The following is a 14,577-nucleotide window of genomic DNA, read 5'->3' as shown; positions in this document are numbered from 1 at the left end:
GTACATTGATCCAAATTGAGTGTGATGAGAGAGAAATCACATCCTTAAGGAAGAAACAAAAAGTATAAGAGATAACAAGATCAGACAATAAGATATCTGTTTTTTTCCCCCCTAAATTAAAGGGAATAGTCCTTGAAATTTGTTCAAACTCCACGGCTCTTTATCTGGATACAGATGTATTCTCCATTGCAGACAGCCCAAAATTGTCCCTGGTTATTGCACTGATGGAACAAGCAAGTCCATCAAGGTCAAACATCACCCCCATGTTGCTGATAGTGTGTACAGTGTTTTTCTGGTTCTGTTCATCTCACTCAGCATCAGTTCATGCAAATCCCTCCAGGCTTCATTCCCAACCCTCCTGGTTTCTAATAGAACAGTAGTGTTCCATGACATACATATACCACAGTTTGCTAAGCCATTCCTCAATTGAAGGACATTTACTTGATTTCCAATTCTTTGCCACCACAAACAGGGTTGCTATGAATATTTCATGCAAGTGATGTTTTTACCCTTTTTCATCATCTCTTCAGGGTATAGACCCAGTAGTGGTATTGTTGGATCAAAGGGTATGCTCATTTTTGTTGCCTTTTGGGTATAGTTCCAAATTTCTTTACAGAAAGGTTGGATGAATTCACAGCTCCACCAACAGTGTAATAGTGTTCCAGATTTCCCACAACCCTTCCAACAACGAGCATTATCCTTTCTGGTCATATTGGCCAGTCTGAGAGGTGTGAGGTGGTACTTCAGAGAAGCTTTAATTTGCATTTCTCTAATAAGTAATGATTTAGAACAATTTTTCATATGACTATAGATTGCTTTGATCTCCTCATATGTAAATTGCCTTTGCATATCCTTTGACCATTTGTCAATTGGGGAATGGCTTTTTTTAAAAATATGACTCAGTTCTCTTTATATTTTAGAAATGAGTCCTTTGTCAGAATCATTAGTTGTAAAGATTGTTTCCCAGTTTACTGCATTTCTTTTGATCTTGATTACAGTGGTTTTATCTCTGCAAAAGCTTTTTAATTTACTGTAATTGAAATCATCTAGTTTGTTTTTGGTGATGTTCTCCGTCTCTTCCTTAGTCATAAACTTTCCATAGATCTGACAGGTAAACTAGTCCTTGATCTTCTAATTTGCTTATAGTATTGTTTTATATGTCTAAATCTTGTAACCATTTGGATCTTATCTTGGTAAAGGGTGTTAGGTATTGGTCTAATCTAAGTTTCTTCCATACTAACTTCCAATTTTCCCAGCAGTTTTTATCAAAGAGAGAGTTTTTATCTCAATAGCTTGACTCTTTGGGTTTATCAAACAGCAGATTACTATAATCGTCTCCTGCTTTTGCACCTAGTCTATTCCACTGGTCCACCACTCTATTTCTTAGCCAATACCAAGGAGTTTTGATGATTGATGCTTTATAATATAATTTTAGATCAGGTAGGGATAAGCCCCCTTCTTTTGTATAAAGTTAGGTTTTCTTAAGGAAAAAGAATAGTAAGGAAAAGGAGAAAGAAAAAAGAGGAGGAAGAAAGGGAAAGTCCTATAATTAATCTATTTAACTTTGTATCAAAATCCCCACCAGGTAGTTGAGCTTGATTCAGTTCTTGTGAAGGCATGCCTGTTTGGCTTTGTTGTCTTTCCAGCTTTTCTCCCAGACAGAAATGTTATTTTTTCCTTAGTTGCCTGGGATAACCTGCCAATTTCTCTCTCTCTCTCTCTCTCTCTCTCTCTCTCTCTCTCTCTCTCTCTCTCTCTCTCTCTCTGGCTCCCTGTATTATGTTTCTTTTCCTTTTATTTTTTTATAGAATCAATGATCTAGAACTAGAAGGGAACTCAGAGTATATTTAGTACAATTTACCACCACCACCACCACCACCATTTTCTAGATAAGGAAACTGAGACTTAGGGAGGTTAAGTAATTTTTTCAAGGTCACATAGGGAACAAGCAATAGAATCAGAATTTGAACCCAGGACCTCACTCTTGTGTGACTATGTCTTCCCCTAATTAATGAGGAAGGAACAAATTCACTATGTCATCATAGATTAAGATTGTGTTTCCTTTTCTCACCCACTCTGGAAGTACAGCACTCACTTGTGGAATTGATCCTAATACTAAGTGGCATGGAATCTTTAACATGCCCAATTTTCTCTGACCTGAGCAGATTCATCACTCCTGAGACAGGAGTGACAATCATCTTGTTCACCATACTGGCACCAGACTTGATGCAGATACTCAGTTGGCTTTAGCTGCTCAGAGCTTCTGATCTCAAGGGATCACCAGCCTTGACCTTCCTAGAAGCAGGGACTTGTAGCATATGTCAAGAAGCTCCTGCTTTCCCCTATGTTTTCCTGAGCACAAGCAAAGAACCTATACTTAATTCATTCAATAAGCATTTATTGTCTAGTATATGTAAGGCTGGATACAAAATTGAAAAATATAATAACCTTCACTTTTGAGGAACTTTTGTGTAATAGTGAGAGTTATGATCATAATAAGGTAGAAGAGGATGGGGAGAGCCAAGAAAAGCTTATGATCGGGGTGGCTAGGTGGCGCAGTGGATAAAGCACCGGCCCTGAAGTCAGGAGTACCTGAGTTCAAATCTGGTCTCAGACACTTAATAATTACCTAGCTGTGTGGCCTTGGGCAAGCCACTTGACCCCATTGCCTTGCAAAAAACCTAAAAAACAAAACAAAACAAAAAAAGCTTATGATCGGTATGAAGAGGGAGAGAGCATTTTCACCTGGGAACACCACGGAGGATATGGCATCTTGACTGAATTGTAAAGTCTGCAAAAATTCTCTGTAGGTAGATCTTTCCAGTCATTGAAATTTTTCTGTCATTTTGCTCTATGCGGAGGAATAGAACAGACTCCTTCCTCTCTCATTTGAGTTTAACTAGAGCTTGGGGCAACATTGTAACTGCATATAATGACTGGAGTCATATAGCTGACTATTTCTGACAAGAGTTTTATATTCTGTGTTTTTTCATACAGTTGTTTTATATATCTATATATGCATTTGTGTATATATGTATGTGTTACTGTGTTTGGCTGAATGACTTATGTCTTTTAAATCTATGAAATAAACACATTATTTTTCTCAATTGGGTTAGTCCTCCTGATCTGCTGGGTACTCTTCCTAGGAAGGGAGAGGTCTTTGATCCTCCAGTTACTCTTTGCATTACCTTTCCTGGTATCTTTTCATGTAGGAATCAATCTGTCCCTCTGTCCTTACATAAATTGAAATTTCAACCATTTCATGAATCTGTATTCCTGACTAATCACCTTTCTGTCCTTCAATTGGTTCAGTTCACCCATTTGGACTTCCTGACCGCTGACCATCACATATATTTTTCCTTAGACATCCAATTTGCCCAGTGAGGACTTTATGGCCTTGGATCAGCTGGTAACATAAAAACAGCAATATCATAACATAATAAAGATGAGGGAGAAGGATTACATCCATATTCAGGGTGAGGAGTGAGGAGAGACATAAAGTAATGGTTTGTGTAAAGTCATAAATTGGTGGAGGCTTATAAAGGAGAGTGAGCAGATGACCAGGAGGAAAGTTAGAAGATCTGGGACCAAAAGGAAGAATACCTCAGTTCTGTTCTTTCATCTTTTATCCCTCCAAAGGGATTACCCTCTGTTATTATCAATCTCTATCTAGGAAAAATCATTCAGAAGTTCCATTGAGCTTTTCTCTGTCATGTAATTCTTTCCCTGAAGGTCTAAGCCAAAGTAACTATTCACTAGTGCAGGGTTTTGTGTGGTAGAAGACATAGGATGATATATGGGGGTAACGGAAAAGAAAATATTAGAATGTCAATTTCTATGTTTTAACATAAAATTAATTAAGCTTTATTAATGTTTATTATTCTGATTGACACTGGCACCTTTACTTGGTCTATTGGTCTGTCAGGTGATGGATTACATATCATGTTGCTTGCCTCTCCCTCCCCTCCAACCCTAGCAAAAAACTGAAAGCACAGTGAAGTACCTAGTAACACCTCAGTAACTCCAAGTGTGGGACTGAGTATGCCCAGGACCCAGGGATAGTGTGAACTGCTGAGAGGCAGTCTAACTACCTGGGTAGCCAGCTACTCCGGATCATTCAGGTAGGTTAGCTTTATTACCCCACTTTTTTTTTTTTAATAACAAAGAGATTGTTTGCTTTGTAATCCCTTCCTTAGGCCTCAGATTCATCATTCTTCTCTTGCTTCTCATTCCCATCCCTATTCCTATTTTTCCCATGAAGTCCCTGGAGGCAGAGTTGGGCTTTCTGGCATGCTTCTGCCAGGGTTAGGTTAGGCTAATCCACAGTCTTTTGCTCAGGAGACAGATGGCAAAGTACTAAGGAGTCTTGGATTATTTGAGGATTGGGGGAGTTATTTGTAAATTCTGGAGAGAAGCTACAGTGTAACATCTTTTTTTTCCCCTGATTTCACCATCCCCTTAGTCATTAAAGGCTCTTCTTCCTTTTCTTCTCCATTGCTTCCCTTTCTTCATCTCTTCCTGGTCACCCAACTGTCTCCTTCACTTTATCTGCTATCTGCTTTGAAAGTTTATCCTCTGGGAGAGAGAGAGAGAGAGAGAGAGAGAGAGAGAGAGAGAGAGAGAGAGAGAGAGAGAGAGAGAGAGAGGGAGAGGATGTCTTTTTACTTATTTGGCCCTTTTGGTGTGATCTTTCATAAAAAAGTAGAAACTTTTTCTTCCCTGCTATTATTATCATCCATTTCTCAATATATGAAGGCAGGTGAGAGCTGGGTGTAAAAGAGAAAGAAATTTACAAAGGCAGATCTTTCCATTCAGTGAGTACTTTATTAAACACCTACTGTGTACCAAGTGCTTTGGATACTAAGGCAAAAGCAAAATAATGTCTTCCCTCAAGGACCTTCAATATGCTACAGGAAAATATCATACTCATAAGCAAATAGGACTTGTATGCAAAATAAATATTTAGTAAAATCCAGGTGGAAAGAGGCTAGAGTCAGAATATTAACAACTTAGGAAGGAAATCCAGAAAGGCAAGTGACACTTGGGTTACAATTTTTTTTGGGATTAGAGAGAAAAGTTTCTGAGCTTAATGAGATGGAGAATGAAATAATGTCTTTTCATTCACCAGTAATTTGTTTGCCTTAAAAAATGATATTTTGTCTATTCTGGTGATTATTATCTATGAACCTTTTCTCCATTTTAGCTATGACATCCATTAAAATTCAGTACAGAAATAAACTGAATTTAGAACCAGCTGATCAGATTATTGTAGCTCAATATTAAGCCAAGATTTTTAAAAATAATGTAGCCTATACAAGTACATTGTTCACATAAAAACATTACTAATGTATTTTGGTGTTTTCGGTATTGTTGCTGAGATTAATTTAAAATGTTTATTTCATATTTGTCATCTTTTTAAGTGTTTATAATGTATAAAAATATGTTAATAAAGTAGCATGCATTCAGTGTATAAATATGCCTATATTGGCTCATATTAGACTTTATTTTACTGATAGAGAGGTACAATGAAAAACATTTGGTGATATATACTCTAGGAGACAGGAAATTAGGATAGGATACTTCTTTTGACTATCATATAGTATTTTTTTCAGTGGGAATAGACCAAAAAAGTTCATCTAGTCCACTTTATTTTATTTCCATTTTTTAATTGGCATGTGTTGTTTTGATCAGTAAAACTTCACTTAAAGCAAATTCTTCTGTTACCTGATACCTATACCCTTCTCCCAGGGGTGATCTTTTTTCCTGGATGTGTTCCATTTTCTTAGTTCTGGTTCTACACCAAAAAATTGCAACTCAATCAAAAAAGTCATTAGGTTCTGTAAGCATTACTTCCCATATGAAGCTCTTTTGTATTTCCTACCTGAGTTGTTAATATTCTATCTCTAATCTTCTCCACCCTGATACTACTATATATTTATATTGCATGTATGTCCTGTTAGCTTATATGTGTGCTGATTCTCTAAAGTATATGGAGGGAAGGCATCATTTTGCTTTTGTTTTAGTAGCTAAAGCACTTGGTATACAGTAGGTGTTTAATAAAGTACCTGTTGAATGGAAGGATCTGCCTTTGTAAATCTCTTTCTGTTACACAGCTCTTACCTGTCTTCAGGTGTGAGCTTCTCTTTCATATCTCTTAGAGCCTATTTAAAGACCTGGATTTCTTTCTGAGAGCCTGTTCTCTTTTCAAGCTCACAGAATCCTCAAATCTCAGATTGGGACCTCAGATGTCAGCTATCTTGTCCAACATATGTGTGAACCAAGAGGGGGATCTCATTGCTTCCCAAGGTAACACAGGGCTCTTTTAGAGAACTCTAATGACTAAATCTTCCCTTTTTTGTAATTTTAATTGCTTCTGGGTTTGCTCTCTGAGTCAAGCAACAATACATCTGTTATAGACCTTTAAATACTTGAATATAGCTATCATGTCCCTTCCTTGGTTTTTCTTTTCTAGACTAAACTCTTCTTGTTTTTTTCAGGTGATTCTTATATGGATGATCTCAAATCTTTTACCATCCTGGTTGTCCTCTTTAAGTTTGAATGTCGCTTCTAAAATATGGCATCCAGAATGAAACTCAGTATACCAAATGTGATCTAACCAGGCCAGAGTAACGTGGGACTAGCAAGCACTTTCTTAATTCCTGGTTGTTTTAGGTCTCTCTTCATGAAGCCCAAGTTCATGTTAGTATTTTGACTGCCATATCATATTATTGACTCATTAGACTTTTAATTTGCTAATATTTTCCACACCATTTTTTAGATGAACTGAAGACTAGTCTTGTCTGCTCCAACTTATGTTTGCAAAATTGAGCATTTGAACCCAAATATCAAAATTTACATTTATTCCTATTCAGTTTCATAATCTTCATTTGACCCAATGTCATAACCTGGTTCGGCCCTTTTCAAATTCTGCTATGGAATGTGTTAACTTGTTTCTCCTAGCTTTACACTGTGTATAAATTTGATAAATATTCCATTTATTCTTCATCCAAGTCACTGAAAAAAATGCTGAGCCATCTAGGATCAAGGACTGATTTTGGGGGCATTCAATTGGAGAATCTTCAAGCTGATATACAACTATTAATGACTAGTCTTTGTGCCCAATCATTTAACCAATTCCTAGTCTACCAAATAGCACCAGAAATCATTTTTCTCCATCTTATCCACAGAGTAGCATGAAAGACTTGGTTAATTGCTTTTCAGGTAGCTCAATAGATAGAATGCCAGTCAGGAAGTTCAAAACTGGACTCAGACACTTACTAGCTGTGTGACTCTAAGCATGTCATTTAATCTCATTTATCTCAGTTTCCTCATTTATCAAACAATCTGGAGAAGGAAATGGCAAACCATTTCACTATCTTTGCCAATGGGAATGACTGAAAATGGCTAAACAATAAATAAATTTTATGTACAACATTTCCATAGATCTCTACCATACTAAAAAAAACCTGTCAAAAATAATCTGTCATGAGCTATTCTTGAAGAAGTCCTACTGAATCTTTTCTAAAAGCACTTCTTTTTCTAAGTTTATTAAGCATTCCTTTAATGATGTTCTAGAACTTTGCCAGGAAATGAAGTCAATCTCACTAGCTTATAGTTTAAAGATATTCTTCCCTTTTGAAAATCAGATCATTTCCTTTTCTTCAGTTCTTCTCCATGAGCTTTCAAAGATCACTGACAATGATTCAGTACTCATATTGATCATTTTTTTTCAGCATTCTAGTATTTTCTCTGCTACTGGTAGGGTGGATTTAAGGACAAGTAAATGTTTTCTACTTACTTGGTTTATCAGCTCTTATTGAGCACTTCTATTTTGTCCTTTTCAGCCTGAAGGTCATTCTCTTAGGTAAGAAACACAGAAGCATAAATAAAATATGATCAGATCTCCTTTTCTTTTTATCCTTCTATCATCCTCCTAATCTTTCTGAGTAGTCCCATCACCCCTTTGATCATTGTATTTCCCCAATAGAGCTTTAGCCTTTAGCTATCACAAACAGGAGAGTTCCATGCTTTTCTTTTCATCCTCTATTACCTGATTTTTTTTTCTTCTTTACACAACTTTTAATAATCTAATATGGTTGAAGAATAGATAAACCAGTTGTGGTCATGAATACATGGAATATTAATGTGCACAAAAAAACAATGATTATAATGTGTACAGAGAAGCATGGAAACTTAAATGAACAGATGATTAGTGAACAGTCAGGAAAGCAATATATACAATGTCCACAATAATTTAAATGGAATGAATAGGAACCAAACAATCAAAGTGAAATCCTGTGAAATATGTCATGACTAAGCTTGTCTTCGACAAAGATATTTTAAGGCATCTTCCTTCTTTGCAGAGGTCAGAGACTTTGGATATATTTCTCTGCCTCTAATGTCAGATTTCTTGCATATATTGGTTAATTAAATAATTAAAAATTATTTGTTATAAGGAGAGGCTTTCTGGGGATAGGGTGGGAAAGAAAAATACATTGGGACATGTGGGTGATGTAAAAACAAAAGATAGTAATAAGTTATTATTTTTTTAAATCTAAGTTTGTTAGTTATTCCCGTGCTTCTGAATGGGGCTCTTTAGTGTGTCTCTTCATCAAAACTGTTTTTCTTTATGTTTTCAAGAATTTACTTCTTGAGCTTTCTGTCCCTCCTGGGCTAATTTCCTCTGTAGAGAACCTCTCAAAACTTATTTTGTTCCTCAGGAACTATGCTATTTATTCATCTTTGTCCTTAACTGTCATCTCTCCCTGAACCTGTCTCCTCTTCTTTGGTTTGTTTTCATTATCCAGGGGTCAGTATATCCTTTCAAATTTTGTTTTCCTCTACAAGGTTTGACCTACTTTGTTTAAAAAAAATGTTTTTTCCCTACCCAGAAATCTGGGCAGAGTGGGGGAGCCCTTGAGGGGCACTCAGCTGTCTCTACCTATTGTCCAGGTATTGAGGGAGCTATCTGCTCCTTATACCCCTAATGCCAGTGGTCCCCATTTTCCCTTTGTGCCATCTCCCTCTTCCTACTTTCTATTTCAAAAAGAGATTTGAGGAGGAAGGTAGGGGATCTTAGGCTTTGGTTTTATAATTTAACCACTGTGGGGAGCAGGGGTGGGGAGGATAATATAACATGTATTTCAATGAAATATTTAAATATCAATAAAATTTAACTTTGTAAAAAATGTTTTTAATTGATGTTCTTGTTAAAAAATTTATTCCTAGGGGTGGCTAGGTGGCATAGTGGATAAAGCACCAGCCCTGGAGTCAGGAGTACCTGGGTTCATATCTGGTCTCAGACACTTAATAATTACCTAGCTGTGTGGCCTTGGGCAAGCCACTTAACCAACTCCATTGCCTTGCAAAAACCTAAAAAAACATTTATTCCTATCAATTCCCAGTGACTATCTTCTAATCCCACAGCAAACCTGGCCTTTGCAATAAACAAAAGTCCTTTATATCTTCCCAACACTTCCAAGTTCTGCAGGTTTTTTTGGTGTCTATTTTCACATTTCGGTTCTTTTTCTCTTTTCAAAGTTTATTATACTTCCCCAATAAGAATTACACATCTCTCTTAGGATATGACATAATAGATTTTTTTTTAGTATAAGGGAACTTGGAGATAATTTACTCCAATCTCCTTCCTAGAAATTAAGAAAGATCAGGGTTTCACGTGGGACACCTTAGACTTGAGTACTGCTGAAGTACTCAAGGAATTATATACCTTGTTAAATGAAAATTATGTAGAAGATGATGACAACATGTTCAGGTTTGATTATTCCTCCAAGTTCCTCTTATGGACTCTGTAAGTCCTCCAGGCTGGCTGCCTCAGTGTGTGGAGTTGAGGTTTCTTCAAACAAAAAACTAGTGGGGTTTATAAGTGCCATCTCAGCTAACATTCAGATTTATGACAATGTGAACAAGATGGTAGAAATAAATTTTCTCTGTGTTCATAAGAAGTTGAGATCAAAACAGGTAGCACCAGTGCTGATTAGAGAAATAACTAGAAGAGTCAATTTAGAGGGGATTTTTCAAGCTGTTTATACAGCAGGAATGGTACTTCCTAAGCTAGTTGCTACCTGTACATACTGGCATTGATCATTAAATCCCAGAAAACTGGCAGAAGTGAAATTTTCTCACTTCAGCAGAAATATGACTTTACAGAGAACAGTGAAGCTATACAATCTTCTTGATGTCACGAAGACTTAGGCTTTAGATTGATGGAGCTGAAAGATATCAAAGCTGTGCAAGAATTAATTAACAACTATCTGAAGCAGTTTCATCTTGCCCCTGTGATAAATGAAGAGGAAGTGGCCCATTGGTTTCTGCCTCAGGATTATATTTATCGACACATTTGTAGTAGAGTGTTCAAATGTTAACTGACTTCCTGAGCTTCTATATATTACCTTCCACTGTCATGCCTCACCCAATTCATAAAAGTCTAAAAGCTGCTTATTCCTTCTACAACATTCATGCTGAGATTTCACTACTGGACCTAAGGAATGATGCACTCATTATAACTAAATTGAAAGGATTTGATGTGTTCAATGCACTAGATTTGATGGAAAATAAAACATTCCTAAAAAGTTCAAGTTTGGTATAGGAGATGGTAATTTGCAATATTATTTGTACAACTGATGGTGGTGATAGTGAATAGGGTAGGTGTCCAGGAACAGAATTTGAAAAGGTTGGTCTTGTTTTACAGTAGGACATTTTCATTTCTTAAACTCTTCAGAAGTCATCATTTGAGTTGGTGTTCTACTTAAATCCCAGAACCACTGTTCCAAAGAATAAAAGCACAACTTAAGTGAAGTCAAAGTGATCTATAAATCTGAACATATGAAGAAAATCCATATTGACCAATTTTACTTATTTTTGGTTATTTTCAAATTCACCCAATTTTTACAGTCTTTGCTGGGAGGTAGTAGGGGAAGAAAGGTACAAAGGGCACATTCCTCTTATTTTCAGAGCTTTGGTTGCTTCTTGACAAAGTGAAGGTATTTTTTTCACTGTAGAAATTGAATTTTTTTATACAAACTGAACTGCAGTGATAGATTAATGTAAGAAAATCTTTGCTAATACAGATAAACTGCTGCATTTCTATTTATTAAGTGGTAATGTTTGTCAGTGATACAAAATGAAGGATTCATTCTCAATATTTTTGCTTATTCATTTCACATGGATATTATTTGGGCAAATTTATGGAGGCCAATACTTTTGTAGCTCAAGCAGGAAGCCTGGGTAATTTAAGTATGGAGGAGTATAAAAATGTACTGGGTAGACTGGTGCATTTATTTTTCCAATAAGCAATGCTGTCAAGTCAATAAAAACACAGATTTGTACTTTAAAAAAAAAGATCAGCAAAACTCATAAAGCTAGTGAGTATTGAAGTTGGCACTAGAACCTAAAATTTTTCAAATCTTCCCTCTTTCATGTTCTGTTGTTTCTCTTAGTCTGGGGATTTGTCACCTTTTTTTTTTGTCCTGGATATCCCTGGCAGTCTTCTGAATTCTGTGGACCCCTTCTTAGAATAATGATTTCTTGCTTACTTTCATAATTGAAAGAAATGTTGTATTTCAGTTAGTAGTAAAAAAAAAATAATATAATTTTTTTCTTATCCAATTTCCCAGACCTCATAAAATCTTCTATGAACCTTGGGCTAAGAACCTCTGTCTTAGTCCTTCTCTCATCTTTTGGGACCTGGTATCAGGAAAAAGATCATAGGTGCTTTCTGTTAGAGGGAGGGAAACTTTTAATTCATTGGTGTAGAGCAGTAGAGTCAAACTCAAAACAGTAATATGGATCCCTATTGGCTGCACATAGACTTAGAAAACTATATGTTAATAATATGTACATTCTGTTGTATTTTTATTTTGTTAAATATTTCCCATTTCTATTTTAATGTGGTTCCTGCTATGCTTGGGAATGATGTGGGCTGCATGAGGTCCATGGACTGCATGTTTGACCCTTCTGGTATAGAGGAATACCAGTGATGAAACCTCCTTTAGGAATACAGATTAACACCTGCCCCATAACTTTTAATCTAACAGAATTGACTTGGGGATACTGAATCAGACAACTGAGCCATACAACCAATTTGTGATAGAGTTGAGATTTACACTTGGATCTCCTTGATTCATTCTTTTTTTTTTTAAAGATTTTTCAAGGCAATGGGGGGAGGGTTAAGTGTCTGAGGTCGGATTTGAACTCAGGTACTCCTGACTCCAAGGCCAGTGCTCTATCCACTGCACCACCTAGCTGCCCCCGAGTGCTCCACCTAGCTTCCCCTCCTTGATTCATTCTATATTTACTGCCCCAAACTGTTCCTCTAAGATACCCTATTTGGTTTATCATTTACAGATATAGTTCAGGGTCAAGTACACCAAAATGAAACTAATAGAGAAATAATCAAGAATCAAAATGGAGGGGCAGCTAGGTGTTTCAGTGGATAGAACACTGACCCTGGAGTTAGAAGGACCTGAGTTCAAATTTGAACTCAGACACTTATTACCTATCTGTGTGATCTTGGGCAAATCACTTAACCCCAATGCCTTGCAAAAACTTAAAAAAAAGAATCATAATGGAGATGTGCAGCTCAGTGGTGATAGTGAATAGGGTAGGAGTCCTGGTTTGGGGGGGGGGGGGTCTAAGTTCAAATCCAGCTGTAGACATTTAACAAGCCGTGTGACCAGGGGAAAATCACTTAACTCTGAGCCTCTAAAAAAAATTTAAAATCAGGTAAACTGGCTACAGATGGAATTATAAAGATAATCAGTAACATTACCCAATAATTAGCAAACATACATCATCTCATCTTATTCAGACTACATCCCCAATGAGGTCGTTATAAAAGCATTATGCATTTTATATACATTATACATTTTACAGATGAGGAAAGTAGTAAAGCTAAGTGATTCACAGATGAGAAAGCTTAGTAAAGCTAAGTGATTCAGTCCACAGTCACACAACTAATCAGCATAAGAAGCAGAATCCAAATTTAGGTCCATACTGATTCCTAGGTCTTATTCATCAGTCTTTGCAGTGGAATAGAGGCAGTAAACAGAAACTGAGGTTAAGATCACAGGAGAGCTGAGTCAAGTTTCAAGATGAAAGTTAGGTTCAGAAGTTCAAAAAGGTGGGAGACCCTAGAAATGGTCAAACACACAGCTTGAAATATCAGGAACAAAATCAACTTATAAAGTGCTTTAATTATACATATATATATATATACATATACATATATATACATATATATATCATAGATGAGGCAATGTGGTTTAGTGGGAAAAATATTGATCTAGATTCAGAAGATTAGGTTTCAAATTCTGTCTCTGCCACTAATTACTTTCACTAATTACCATTCCTAGGTCAAGTAATTTCACCTCTCTGGACCTCAGTTTACTCATCTGATAAATGAGGGAGTTGGACTAGATGAACCAGTTCTGTAGCTATGATTTAATCTTTACAACCTGTGAGATTACTTGCTAGGGTTGGTATTCCCAATTGACTCAGATTAGATCACTCGTCTGTATTCATACATCTGGCAAACAATCCAGTATTTTGTTTTGTTTATAATAAGATACTCTCAAGATCAGAGTAAGACAGGAGAGGCATATCAGCAATAGGAAGGAAAGTATTTGGGTGGAGGCTTAAAATATGCTTTTGCCTAGAGTTGCATAATGATAATATAGCTTTGAAAGGATTCAACAGGAAAATTCAGGCTTTTCCTCAAGCTGATATTACATGAAAAAAAATGATTTGCTCTATAAATGAAACATGATACTCTGCTTCATAGAACAGAGTAAAGAATTTTTCTCATTTGAAATTTCACAAAAGAAAAGATTTCAAGAATGAATATGTATTGTTTAAGCAAGTACACTTTTAAAAAATAAACTTCTGGCAGTTTTTACTCACCTTTATCTGTGGGTTGATTTTTTTTTTCCCCAAGAGCAATATTAAGAGGTTTTTTAAAAGAGGATTTTTTCTTTGACTGCTTTAGGATCATCACAGTTGCATTATTTCAGTTATGGAAACATCTATTTGTGGGTTAATAAGCATTTATTAAGTACCTAAATTCACATAGTGAATTTACATGACTCTAAGGAAGAGCTGGGAACTCTGAGGAAGTGTAAAGGTTGAGAGTGGGGTGCAGACTCCCCATTATTCATCTCAAAATATGTGATAATCCTGTATGTAATACTGCTCCCAGGTATCTCTTTACCAATTGGGCTAATCATCGAGGTGGCTGGGTGATACAGTGAATAGAGCACCAGCCAAGGAGTCAGGAAGACCTGAGTTCAAATCCAGCCTTAGGCTCTTGCTGCTAGCTTTGTGACCTTGGGCAAACCCCGACTGCCTCATAAACAGGGTCATCTCTAGTTGCCCTGATTCATATGGGACCACTGGACCCAAATGATTCTAGAGGAGAAAGTGAGGCTGGTAATTTAGCACAGGACCTCTTCCTTCAAATTCAAATCACTTGCTTGTCATGTCCCAATTAGAAAATGAAGAACAAACCAACAATAATCAGCTATTCATTTCTTGACCTGAACCTCTTTCCAATATAGTGAACAC

The 14,577-nt window shown here is 36.5% G+C and overlaps 1 pseudogene; it reads left to right on the top strand.

Annotated features, from left to right (window-relative positions):
• Window positions 1-11,040, top strand: part of LOC141496471 (glycylpeptide N-tetradecanoyltransferase 2 pseudogene) — a 35,048-nt pseudogene extending 24,008 nt beyond the window's left edge.
• The last annotated feature ends 3,537 nt before the right edge of the window (window positions 11,041-14,577 follow it).

This window comes from Macrotis lagotis, chromosome 8 (assembly GCF_037893015.1).
Source record: "Macrotis lagotis isolate mMagLag1 chromosome 8, bilby.v1.9.chrom.fasta, whole genome shotgun sequence".
Lineage (NCBI taxonomy): Eukaryota > Metazoa > Chordata > Mammalia > Peramelemorphia > Peramelidae > Macrotis > Macrotis lagotis.
This window is presented reverse-complemented; position numbering and strand designations above follow the sequence as displayed.